At 40.8% G+C, this 13,478-nt stretch overlaps 1 long non-coding RNA gene across 1 annotated transcript in view; it reads left to right on the plus strand.

Annotated features, from left to right (window-relative positions):
* LOC117442632 (uncharacterized) overlaps positions 1-13,478 on the plus strand; it is a 138,311-nt gene that overhangs the window by 108,431 nt on the left and 16,402 nt on the right. The window lies entirely within an intron of this gene.

Genomic DNA, 13,478 nt, shown 5'->3' on the forward strand with positions numbered 1-13,478 from the left:
CCTGGTGGTGGTGAATGGATAGTTGGGTCGGTCTGAAGGGGAGGGGCTTAGCTTGACCCTGGTGGTGGTGAATGGATGGTTGGGTTCGGTCTGAAGGGGAGTGCCTTAGCTTGACCCTGGTGGTGGTGAATGGATAGTTGGGTTCGGTCTGAAGAGGAGGGGCTTAGCTTGACCCTGGTGGTGGTGAATGGATAGTTGGGTTCGGTCTGAAGGGGAGTGGCTTAGCTTGACCCTGGTGGTGGTGAATGGATAGTTGGGTTCGGTCTGAAGGGGAGTGGCTTAGCTTGACCCTGGTGGTGGTGACTGGATGGTTGGGTTCGGTCTGAAGGGGAGTGGCTTAGCTTGACCCTGGTGGTGGTGAATGGATGGTTGGGTTCGGTCTGAAGGGGAGTGGCTTAGCTTGACCCTGGTGGTGGTGAATGGATGGTTGGGTTCGGTCTGAAGGGGAGTGGCTTAGCTTGACCCTGGTGGTGGTGAATGGATAGTTGGGTTCGGTCTGAAGGGGAGTGGCTTAGCTTGACCCTGGTGGTGGTGGTGGTGGTGGTGGTGGTGGTGGTGAAGTTGGGTTCGGTCTGAAGGGGAGTGGTTTAGCTTGACCATGGATTCAGAGGGACAGGAGGTGAAAAGGGGTGGAGGAGGGTTGCGTTGAGTCACCTGAAATGACAGCTGTCAGAGGGGAGAGAGCAGATTTAAAAGGTTTAGCGGAGCGCTATGATAGGCTTGTGAGAATAGAGCGAAGTGATTGGTTAAACTGGGGAGTGATGCCCCCGATCACTTATTGAGAGGAAAGAGAGTAACATGGAATAGTAAATGAATGAGTAAAGAAGGTCTTCCTGGTTGAACTTGCGCTGAGCTTTATTTAGTTGCATCTGGTAGAATTTTGAGCAGGCATTTTTTTTTCAAGCGAAGAACCCAGATCAGCACTTCTCTAACAGGGCTCTAGAGGGGTATGAGGGATTTCTAAAATGCATAATCTGTTTGGTATTTTGAGCAAAACACATCATAGACATGTTTTTTATATATCTGAGACCCATAATATATTCCTAAAAATATCATGACAGGAGACCTTTAAAGTAACTTATATTGTATATATATATATATACTGTTTTGTTTATTTATATATATTGTAAACATACATTTTTATATTTGTAATGCTATTATAATCTTTAACCTGTTAAGCCCGAGAGACCCCGGTAACGGGGGCCTCCTGCAACATCTTGCAGAAAACAGTGTCTGAGGGCATATTCATTTAATAAACTATGAATGTTTTATATCCATGTAACGGAAAGAAACTCATCTAACTGATCATTTTAATTTTTTTTCTCCAAAAAAACCCCACAATGCTAACGCTGAGCCTCTGAATTAGCAACGAGCAAAAAATGCTAACAGATGACTACACCGAAATTCACTTACAAAACCTTATTATTTATCTTTGCTGCACATCCAACCCATCGTTTCACATCGTAAGGGGATCACATAATCGATGGTTATCCTCATTATCACTCAATTATACGAATTATCGGAGATAATGACAAGAACACACATCAAAACATATGGAGCTAGTTAGCTAAAAACGGCAAAATGGCTCACCTGTGTGGTGGTCTGGTCAAAAGTGGTCTTCAATGGCATTAAAACGATAAAATCGATGCTGAAGTTAATCCATAGGTTAATCCAGTGGTTCCCAAACTTTTTCAGTCGGGACCCCCTTGGGTATTGGAAATATTTTCGGGACCCCCCAACCCGGTTCCCATCTATATTGGTAGGATTAATTGTATATTGTTGTAAAAACATTACATTTTTTTTGCTAATAATAAGAAGATACAAAGATCCAACTATCATTTTATATTTTATTATGGATTACACATGAACAAAAGTGAAAAATAGATTTAAGGAAAATATATGAATGAACACTGAACTACTTTTTCTACTGCAGGTTGCAAACGATCACATCACCATACAATTCCTATTCCACACATAGCCTATCAATGGCAAGATCGTTCCCCTCCTCCTCCAAGAAGATTCTGATCTCATCTGCCAGCACCCTGGACAGCACTTTTCCGCGAGAGAGCCATCGGACCGATCGGGACTCGCTGTGAAAAAGAACAGCTGTGTACTCTGAGCCCATCCCCTCGCACAATGCAGAGAAAAGGCGAGCTTTCAGTGGTATTGTTTTGATGTAATTGAAGGTGGTTATAACATCGGACAAAACGACATTATGCTCCGGACTCAGCTGCTCTGACGGCCGTGTTAAAAACTTCTCCATTTTGTAGATTTATTTTCGAGCAGTGTTTGTTTACAATTTCTTCCTACGCCCCCCCTGCAGTACCTCTGCGACGCACCAGGGGTCGCGCCCCACAGTTTGAAAACCACTGGGTTAATCCAATGTGTCTGTGTCACTTTGAATGATTTCTGATAATCCATGAGCAATAAATCTGCTTTTCAGTTTTGAGATGTCAGACCTAGAGACAGCTTCACTCTGGAGCAAAACTGTGTGCGCGAAGACGCCATCTTTTTTTTTACATGTGTGTGTGGGGAGATTCCCCTTCGATTGTATTGGCTCTAACGGTCAGAAAGAGATGTCACATGTCAAAATCGAACAAATGTCCGACATTTTCCGATTCACCAAACATTGCGCACCGGCGAGGAAAGTGCGTACAGCACTTCCTACGCCGGTTTCCCTTTATAAATCACTACCGACTCGAAATGCGGTGCAGCTTTTGCGGGCTTCACGTAACGCCCATATTTGCCTATAAATAGTCAAAGAAACGCCCATTCATTCATTTTGACTGACTTTATGAAGAAGATCGCAGGAAATGACGACAGAACAGCTATAAAATACATCTCACACCGTATCAGATTTTGGTTATTTTGGAGAGGTCGAGACAAATCATATTGTTTGGTGGATGCCGTTTGAACCAGAGTAGCAGCATGGAGGTCGGATCGTCACCAAAAAAAAAAAAAAATGGTCCGAAAAAGGTTCATGACAAAAACAATACACATAGCCTTCCTCAGGCAGTGTGTTTGTACCGGGGACAGGAGACACCCCCTTGATGAGAAACTGTAATAATTGAACGGGGAATCCCTCCGGAGTGGAGTCATGACGACTGGATCTGAACTATGTTTTTGTATTTGGTGGTTTGTGTCACAGTTGTCGATCAGCTGTGCGCAGCATCTCCACTGCAGCCTGTGCAAACTACAGTAAGAGACACTTCTTATTGATCCCGCTACTACCACATCGTACCATCTCCTTACCACTACTACACCCAACAAAACTCCCTTTAGTGCTTCTTTTAGTAATACTATGACCATAAACAACACTACTGTGCTATTCTACTACTTTCGCATTAACAGCAACAACAAATACTACTACTAGTAATAGTAAAAGTGAGTTCTGAGAAAAATGCAAAGCTGTGGGTTACAGTTATTCTACTTTCAATTAGGGCTCTGTTAACTACCTGTGTACATCTCTGTATGAATGAGTTAACGCATATACGCATTAGAGGGAGCCTGACAACTAAGTGTGTTTATTGCTGACTACATGGTAATTATTGTGCATATGACAATAAGGAACTCTGGCTTGCCTGTTTATGCTTGGTTGGGCGTGAGAGCAAGGAAGAAAACAAAATGAAGGAGCAAATATAATATTAATGGAGGAGAGAAAGCACCTGGGAGTGACATATGAGAAAGAAGGCTGTGATAGAGAAAGTAGAGCAGAGAAACAGACATCAGTGTTCAGTCCCAGAGTCTCTTTAACAGCTCTGCACGAAAGACTTAATTCTGATTGTCAGCATTAAATGGGTTTGAATTGAAAGCTGACTAAATGTCTCGGTGACCGATTTTAATTGTATTCAGTCAGTTTGAATGCTCGGTAAAGAGGAACACGGCCTCTGTGCTCAGAACAGTAATTAGAGCGCTGTCTGCACCCTGGAACAGAGAGAATAATGTGATCAGAAATCATAATCCATATTGAGCAATGGCTGCAGCCGGCATTAAACTAGTGGGAACTAAGGAGCTTGTGGGAATTAATGAGCAGGGCTTACTCTGTGACTGAGAGCTTCCTGGCTGCTAATGATTGAAAGAGGAAACCTTGCTGCTGCTGGAGCTGCTGTAAGTGGGCGGTTGCATCACAGCCTGATGAAAATAATGTCCTTCTGTTGGACCCTCTGTGTGCTAACAGAAACAACAGGAGGCTAACACACTCTGAGGAGGTATCCCAGCTCTCTGCTCTGTCATCACTCCTGTCAACGCTGAGCTGAAACCTGGAAATTCTTTTAAATATGTCATGACTGATCGGGGTGCATGGATGTTACCTCATGCCAGTTTTTTAGCAGAAGCAAAGAGTGGTACTCCCTAGAAGATTAGGGTATTTTGCGCATTTGTACACAAGCTACCTCTCTTAATATCTACACAGTTTTCCACTTTTCATAACAAAACTGCACATGCTTTTTTATTGTATGATTTTTAGTACTTTGCAATAGTATCCTGTATGCAGTTTTGTAGTATATCCAGATTTCATGTAAATTACTGTCTATATATTAACTTATATCGTTTATTTCTAAATATAGTTCTATTTCGTCCCTACTGACCGCCAGAGGCGGTGCTTTTAGCACTGGATATGTCCATCGCACGCATGCGCAGTTCGAGTACCTAATAACAACAAAGTCACCTGTGACCCACGTGACTACGGCTACATAGGCCGGCGTCACTAGTGGATCGGTTCCTTTTCATCTTCTCGCTTCGCGGAGAGTTCCGCGGCTACCTTCGTGTAGCCTACAGCGTTCAGGTTTGAACGTTTGATCTGAGGGATTGCTCTGCAAACAGCTGGCCGTGTGCAGCTTCGCGACTGACAGTCGGAGCTACGGGTTGTTAACGCGTCCTCCAGGAGCTGTGGCCGGCTGTGCGCTGTGCAGAGCCTCGACAGACAGGTTTGTGTCAACTTGTTGCTGGTGATGGCTGTGTCCCCGCACCCTCTCCCAGCTAAGTTGTCCTGATTGCCGTCTTATTTATTGTTTGGCTTAGACTTTCTGGTGACCACAGTGTTCCCGCTTCCTCTCCCATAAAGTTGCCCTTATTATGCTCTTTTGAAAGTTCTGCTTGTGGCGTTGTGCCCGAGCTATCATTAGCATTTGAGTCCCAGCTTTAGCTGTGTCTCTCATTCAATTTAGTATAGAAAGCCCAGTGTGCCATATTTTGCCCGTTTTTTGTTTAGATGCTGAGAGATTGCGCTATAATAAATGTAAGGAATTATTATTATTATTATTACATGTTTTATGTGTAATTTCCAACTTATTGTGTCATCTATTATTACCAAGAAATTAAATGCCATGGACTCATTCAATTTCAACCCCATCTATTTGTATTTGCATTTGAATTTTGTGCTATGTTTACCGAACAGCATTCATTTTGTTTTACACAAGTTTAATGATCAAACCATGTTTTTAATCTGTGCATTTTCTTTTCTATGTTCTCCACTAGCTGTTCTAAATTCTCCCCAGAACAGAATATATGAGTATCGTCAGCAAATAAAACTGGCCTCAGTATATTTGACATTTTACAGATGTCATTGATGTGCAGTATAAACAATTTAGGACCCACCACTGACCCCACAAGCAATTTCCAAACATGAAGAACAGTCATTTCACAACTTCACATACTGCTGTCTATTGCTTAAATAGCTTTTAATCCAGTCTAAAACTATACCCCTGATACCATACCTTTCTAATTCATATACTAGGATGTCATGGTTGATTGTGTCAAAAGCTTTTTTAATATCTATAAAAAATCCCTACTGCATCATGTGTTGTGTTCAAGGGCATCTTGGATATCCTCAATTCATTCCATAACTGCCAGTGATGTTGATCTGAATCCGTATTGACTGTTCGTGATTAATTTGCTTTTCCATGAATGCGTCAATGCGTCAATTTTAAAAATATTGGGGAAGTAAAGAGATAGGTCTGTAGTTTGTGAAGTGGTGCTTGTTCCCAGTTTTGTATACAGGTATGACTTTTGCTATTTTCATTTTGTTTGGACAAGTACTGATTTGGAATGACAGGTTACATATGTACGTTAATGGTTTAGAAATCCCCCCAATTACCATTTTTACGAATTCATTTTTTCATTGCCCAAGTAAAATGCTGTGAGCCCACATTTTTTCTTTCTCAAGGTCCATTATATTCACTAGTAAATGGGGCACTCCATCCACTTCATCAAAATGTCCACATCAGCTGATAAATAGACCTTGAGGTGAGATTGCTTGGTCAAAACAGTTAACCCCACACTCTTTGAAATCTAATCTGTGGATAGGAACTTTAAATTCACTCAAAGGTAAAGTCTTGCATATTGTTCTATCAATTATGATAATATGAATCTCACCAAGGCAAACACTGAGATATGGTAACATGGTGACATCCTTAAAACTGGTTCAGCGGGCTCGAACAAAAAAACACTCAGACGATCATAAAGCAGACACATATTATGTCTTGTCCCCCAAAAGCATAATGGGGTTAAAATGTATAAGTATTACCTAATAATTGTCAACTATTTACATTATATGCCACATTGGATCTATGTTTTTGAGATATATGTGCATATGTGAATGCTGTAAACTGTGTACATTTGTTGCTGAATTTAGCTGAAAGTGCAGAAAAAGCTGAATATGTTATTAGTTGAATGGTAGGTGCTTTTAGCTACAGAAACCAAGTAAGTGTGTTGCCGAACTTAGCGGAGAAATGCAGAAAAGTGAAATGATTTGAATCAAAATTGTTACAGCTCAAATGCATTGCAATGACTTTGTTGAAAACATGAAAGTGAAATGTTAAACTGGAAGAGTAGGAAAAATAGTGAAGAAGCTTAATATTTAAAATAAAAGGTTTAAAAAAGGTATATACCAGGGCTTCTCAAACTCCGGACCAAGGTCCGGATCCGATTCCGGACCGAACTGCAAATCAATCCGTACCGAACCCTGTGTCCCATTATAAAAAAATATTAAAAAAAATTAAAATTCTGATTCTGATGATAATTAAAGTGGACCTATTATGCTATATTTGAAACATATATTGTAGGGCCATACCAGGGTTTCCGTTAGCCGGTAATTACCGGTTTTTAGCTGGTAAAATTTATAAAAAACCGGTAAATTCAAAACCTGACGGTCAAAATGTCTGGTAATAATTAGGGAGGCTCCGATCGATCGGCCGCCGGTCATTATCGGCCGATATTCACTCTTAATAGTTTGATCGGTGCTCTCTATAAAGGCCGATCAGGAGAGCTGGATCTGATCGATATGGACATAAACGCGAGTGAAGTGTAACCGGAGCGAGAGAGAGATCAGATCGGCTGCTGAGTCTGACCGAGACACGCAGCTCTGCAGGATCACCTGAAGCCCCGCCCTCTGTTTAGCGAGCTGCATGAGAAACTGACGTGCTGTCAGGAGAGAGAGAGGGAGGGAGAGGATCCGTTTCTCCCGTGTTATTATTCAAAGTTGATGTAAACTTCTGAATAATGTACGTTATCTACTACAAGTAGTTTGTTTGAATGTAATAATTATGTTGTTTGTTGTTTGTGGAATCATTTATTGAAAAATGAATCTGAATTTTTCGATCTGTTACGATTATAAACTGAAGCAATATAAAAATGAGCCCGTGAACTGAGTTTTAAACTGAAGCATATCTGCTCATAGTCCGGTAATTACCTGCTAACGGAAACTCTGCTACACAACTATTATTATTATTGAAATATGACCGGTAAGTTTCAAATTAGTCCGGTAAAATAAATTCTGCCCGGACATTTGACCGGCGAGAAAAAATCCTAGCGGAAACCCTGGGCCATACCTATACAAAACATGTCTGTGAAGTTCTTTTTTTCAAAATACCAAACAGTTCACCCATTGTAGTCATGCCTCATACTGCTCAAACCCCTCTTTTGCGTTAAGATATTCAGGAGTTAAATTATTTAAAATTCACAGTCCTGAATGTGGGTTTATGGTGAATGTGGGGATCTACAGGACACACATTTTCAGAGTAAAGGCTTTCACATTACTATAATTATATTTGTATTTAAATGTAGGCTACATTTTACACCAAAACGGAACACAAAAGCAGGACTAACCATCATACATTGAATTCCTTGACTAACAAGAGAAAGATTCATTCATTTAAATAAATATTTAACAACAAATGGGCCGGTTCTAAGGGGTTATTCAGTTAAGCCCGATGAGAGGGGATACAGCTATGCACATGTCATCATTAACAGACGTCGTTTAAAAGTGACGTTTGAGTGAACGAGGACATCACAATTAATACCTGAGTACTCCTCGCGTCACCTCCTTGTGTCTCTCGCTCGCATCTTACGGAGGCGGAGCTAAGATGCAAGGAAGGGACACGAGTGAGGGAAAGGAGGAGTCGAGGAGGGGTATTGGGATGAGGCTTGTGTGTTTGAGGTGACGACGTTATCAAACACCTGTGTGTAAGCCCAGAGATCAAAGGTCACCATGGTGACAACGTCAAGAGGCTGCACAGCATTCACACTAATTAAGACATCCAGAGTATTTTCCATGGCCTTCAGATCTGCCAACAACGCTAAGTCTCAAACTTTTAATGTCATCAAGTATAACCTCTGAAGCTGCAATGTAGGCAATGAATAGGAGTGGGATTGTGTGACAGAATGTTTATTTTATTTCTTTATTTTATTACCCAAATCAGTTTTATTCTATCAAAGTGTTTCCAGCTCTGACACTTCACCCATATTTGTACCTCATCTGTATCATCTTTACCTATCATTGTCTCTGGAAAAAGCTCCAGTCTTTATACTTGATGACATCACACATTTGAACTTTACTCTTACTTTTTGCATGTGGGAAAGTGTGTGTAATAATATGCTTGGTTTTTTTTCAAAGCAAAGGAATAAAATGTTTGCATTTTGCATGTTTAGATTGTGACCAAGACAATGCAATGCTGCTTTTGATAATAAACTGTAAAAAATGTCCAAAAATACTGTTGCTTAGAAACAAGGACCTAACCTGAAAGGCAAAGGTAAAACTTCAAAGTAAACACTACTGAGAGCATTATTAAAGTGTTTAGGTTGACCTTGGATGCTTTCATATTGCAACATCACTGTTGACATTATTGTTCTCTTCATTAGGCTGCAACTCAAACTATTCAAAGTATAGGACTGATATAGATCATGAAATCTTCAAAAAGAAGCCGCTTGTACTTCAACAGAATAAAGTAATTGTGCTCCTGTGTTACTACAGTAACACACTAGAGGGAACAGGTTAGCCCTGGAGCATTGCCGAAAACATATCATTAATTTGAAATATAGAACAAACCATTAATAGAGAAACTACTGTGTAAGAAGCAAGTTTGTTTCGGTAGTATTGTTTGAATGAAGGGGCTTAATCATTCATGGATGAATGAACCTTGCATCTAAATAATTGACATGATAAGCAGAAAATGTGCAGAACTGGATTTAGCTCAATCCTAATTGTTGTTTTTAAAGACAGATGAGTACGTTAATACAGTAGATTATCATCAATTTGCCACAGCCGATTAAAGTTGGTCATGTTTTCCAGGGAAAGTGATGTTAGGTGCTGGCTAAAAATGAGTAAGGTTGCTAACATCAGCTGCAATCTAACTCTGGGGTCATCGCTTTGTTCCCAACAATGGTAAAGGATATTATCACAGTTTAAATTGTGAAAGAACAAAGGTAGACACAGACACTGGTTTTAAATTCAGTCTTTGATGATGCAAATTTGTTCAGCCACCGTGGAGATTTCAAGAGGTCTGCCTTGAACATGAGTTTAAGGGTTGAGTAGAATACTCAATGTCAATTTCTGAAATTCAAGTCTTCTCTTTTAAACTAGAAGACTGGTTCTAAATATAGTAGACCATTGCTGATCTGAAAAAACAGGGTTGCAGTCGAATAGTCCAAAAATCAGCTCCTAACGTCTAACCCTATCATCTATTCCTTGACCTCTGAGTGAAACGTTAAGGGATAGTGGATAGGAGAATTCAAAAGGACTTAGGAGAAGAGACTGCGGTACTTTAGAGAATCCGACTGCACTTTCACTATCTGACGTGTTTATGATGCGCCAGCGGACGTCATGAATGTGCGTCTGCTGCTGTGGGGAAACTCTGGAAACTACAGTTTTCTATACAGCGGACTACAACATGGATGTTCAATAAGAACGAGGGACTGCTGTGAACTCATCTAGAGACTGCACCGTGCTCTGATGCTGCTGCTTTGCTTTATGAACGTGGACAACAGAGAAACATATTCTTCATGACCAAAGTTGGAATTGAAATAAAAAAGGAAAGTGAAACTTATGCTCGTCACCCACTCCCTCCGGTCCACATTAATACCAATGATCCCAATACGTATGATTGTATGAAAATATCTAAAAATAAATACAGATGTATTTATTATAAACGTTAGTCCTTAACATCTATCACTGTGTATATCACCATTCAAACACCTTTTAAAAGTTGAACAAACTCCACACAGCTCAGTAAAAACTAACGTTCATATTTCTCTTTTTGATTATAATACTGACGAATGTTCAAAACAAAGCACTTTGGCAACTTACCACATACGTTTTAAAATGCTTAATAAGCACCGTAACTTTCATGATATAATTTCTCCGTCATAATCGGTTGTTTCCGTGAACGGCCGACTGTTGAGTGACGGCAAATGCTGCGGCTGCAAGGCATTGTGGGGCAGCATTTTCTCCTCTCCTTTCGGTTAGGGAGGTCCAGTGGTTCCTAAGCTAAAGGAGGTTATAAAGAAAGTTTGAAACCTCCTTTCCTATCATCTAGAGCAGGGGTGCCCACACTTTTTTGGCTGGTGAGCTACTTTTGAAATGACCAGCTCACCGAGGTCTACCAACCAAAAATAAAATCCCAAATTGCAATGGTTGCTGAATAACACGTTTTATTTATACATGGGATAACTACAATAGGGCTGCAACAAACGACTCATTTGATAATCGATGAATCTATCGATTAATGAAACGATTAATCGACTATTCGGACTATTACTGTACGCCTTGCACAATTTCTCAAACGCTCTGATTTAGCCATCAACTTTTAGATTTAGCTTGAGGTTGTTTTAGGCATGTGGAAACTAGCAATGAAGACAATAAAGATGAATACTTGATTCAAAAATGCATATATTATTAAATTAACTTAACAAATTGTGAACACAATTAACATTGCTTTTTATTTAAATTAAATAAATTGTTTGTTTGTTTGTAGCCTTTATTTAATCAGGTGAAAGCCCCTTGAGATCAAAAGATCTCTTTTTCAAGGGTAACCTGCAAAAAAAAATTCACATCAAAAGAAACAACAATGTTTTAACAAATAGTATTAAATAATCTGATGACAGAACTGTAATAGAATAGCTGAAACTTTAACAAAATAAAGAGTAACTCAGTTACCTCTAATCATTAACCCATGTTTGTATAATGTAGTTAACTCGGTGTGTTGCTGCTAGCATACAGAACACCTGACGTGGAAACGTTCCTCGTGGACGGGGCTACAGAGCTGCTAGAAAGACAGTGGAACCCGGTGCATTCCTCCGTCTGGATGTGGAGCACTTTTGATAAATATTTAGACAAATTGCTCGTGTTACCGCCCTCACATGCTAAACTCTTATTCCACTTTTGGTAACGAGTATTGTCCACATCGAGACGGGTAAAGTTTAACCACACCTCGGAGCGCGTTCTCTCCGCCATCTCCTCCAATAAGGCAAATAACCTTTGAATGTGACATCACCAACAAATATTCTTCCTCCCATTCTGGGTGGAAGTGGTCTTTAGCTTCTTGCTCGGTCCCGCACTCATTTTGTTGTTTGTCTCTAACTTAATTTGAGTTTTTCCCGGCACTTGACTGATTTTGTATCGCTTTGCATTCTGGGTTAACAGACTGGAAAGCGATAGGTCGCTTTTTCTGTCAATCAAGTAAACTCCTGAATTAAGTGGCAGGGAGGGGGAGGAGGGTTCAAAACCTGTTTTGTCTATTTTAACGGAGCTGGATTTTTAATTTTTTTTATGAATGACTCGCGATCTACCAGCATTGCCCCCGCGGTCGACGTACTGGGCACCTCTGATATAGGCCCAATCCCAAACCACTCCCTCGACCCTACCCCTCCGTGACGGAGTGAACTCCGTCTGTAGCCACACTCGCAGCTCAACGAGGCTCCCTCCTGTCAGATGGAGGGAGTAAATACAGCAGCAAGCTTTGGGACGGCCTCCCCTCTCTCCGGCAGAAACAGGAAATGCCATAACTATATGTAACAACGGTTTCAAAGCAGCGTCTCTTAGACAAAAAGTTTAAATGAATAACTCAAATAAAACTCCAAACATCTTTCATTGTGTTTCAAAGCTCTTTTAGTTTTAAACCTGATGTTTTTTATAAGCTTCTTAGTTTTTGCAACGGTCTGTAAATATACACAACTTTATAATAAAATGCACACATTTACCTTTTCTAGACTAAACACAGGTATGATCCTAAGTTAAAAACATATGAGGTCATCATGAGGTTGTTAACATCGCAGTTTATCAGTGGATGTTTGCTGGAACTACTTGTAAACAGCGTGTTTCCTGACGGACACACACAGCGTGACTCCGGTCAGGTAGAGACCGGTCTCAAGTCAGCACCGCTGCAGACTCGCTGTTTGAGGGCTTGATAGCCCACTCCCCCTCCACACTCGTTGCTTTGGAACAGCCCTCAATATGGCGGACCCTCCGCGTGAACGCGCAAATGGAGGGGTAGGGTGTAGGGGGCGGTTTGGGAATGGGCCCTAGAGAATTCGAACGGCACTTATCATGGCTGCCACTGGACTTCCGGGTCATTTCACTCCTAAGCTAAATGGACTCTTCGACTGCAACCAGGGCAAGAGAAGGAAAGAGGTCAAAGGACTCAGAGAGCTGGACCACAAAAATCAACAGAAGAAGACAGACAGGAAGTAAACACTAAATGGAACAGCATAGGAAGACAGACAGGAAGTAAACACCACCAGGAACACGGGCAGTGTTTGAAGACTGGTTAATGTAAATGAAAATGTGAACAGACTTGGACAGTATTTTGTAGCCATTTTGTAGCCATGTAATAAGCTGGATAATGTGCAGCGAGCCGGTCATTAATGAGAAGAGAACACCGATCCATATTGTTCCAGGGAAAAAACATTAATGACAACATAAAACCACACAGAGATCTACTTGGCAGGCGATCTGAACACAACCATACTGGTGATCTCTATAGTGTCTAGAAATACAGAAACCTCAATCTGCACTTTGATGAATTTGGAAGCAGCTAGACATTCAAGGTTGATGTTTTAAGAATAGTATCAACATATTTCAAAGGCAACACACTGCCCAAATGTGTTTTTATGTTGTCATTTCTTTCGGTGGCTGAAGGCTAAAGGCTCAATGACAAAGTAGAACAGAGGGGATCGATATTCTGTGCCGTCAGACATACAGATGTTTG

This window comes from Pseudochaenichthys georgianus, unplaced genomic scaffold, assembly GCF_902827115.2.
Source record: "Pseudochaenichthys georgianus unplaced genomic scaffold, fPseGeo1.2 scaffold_448_arrow_ctg1, whole genome shotgun sequence".
NCBI lineage: Eukaryota > Metazoa > Chordata > Actinopteri > Perciformes > Channichthyidae > Pseudochaenichthys > Pseudochaenichthys georgianus.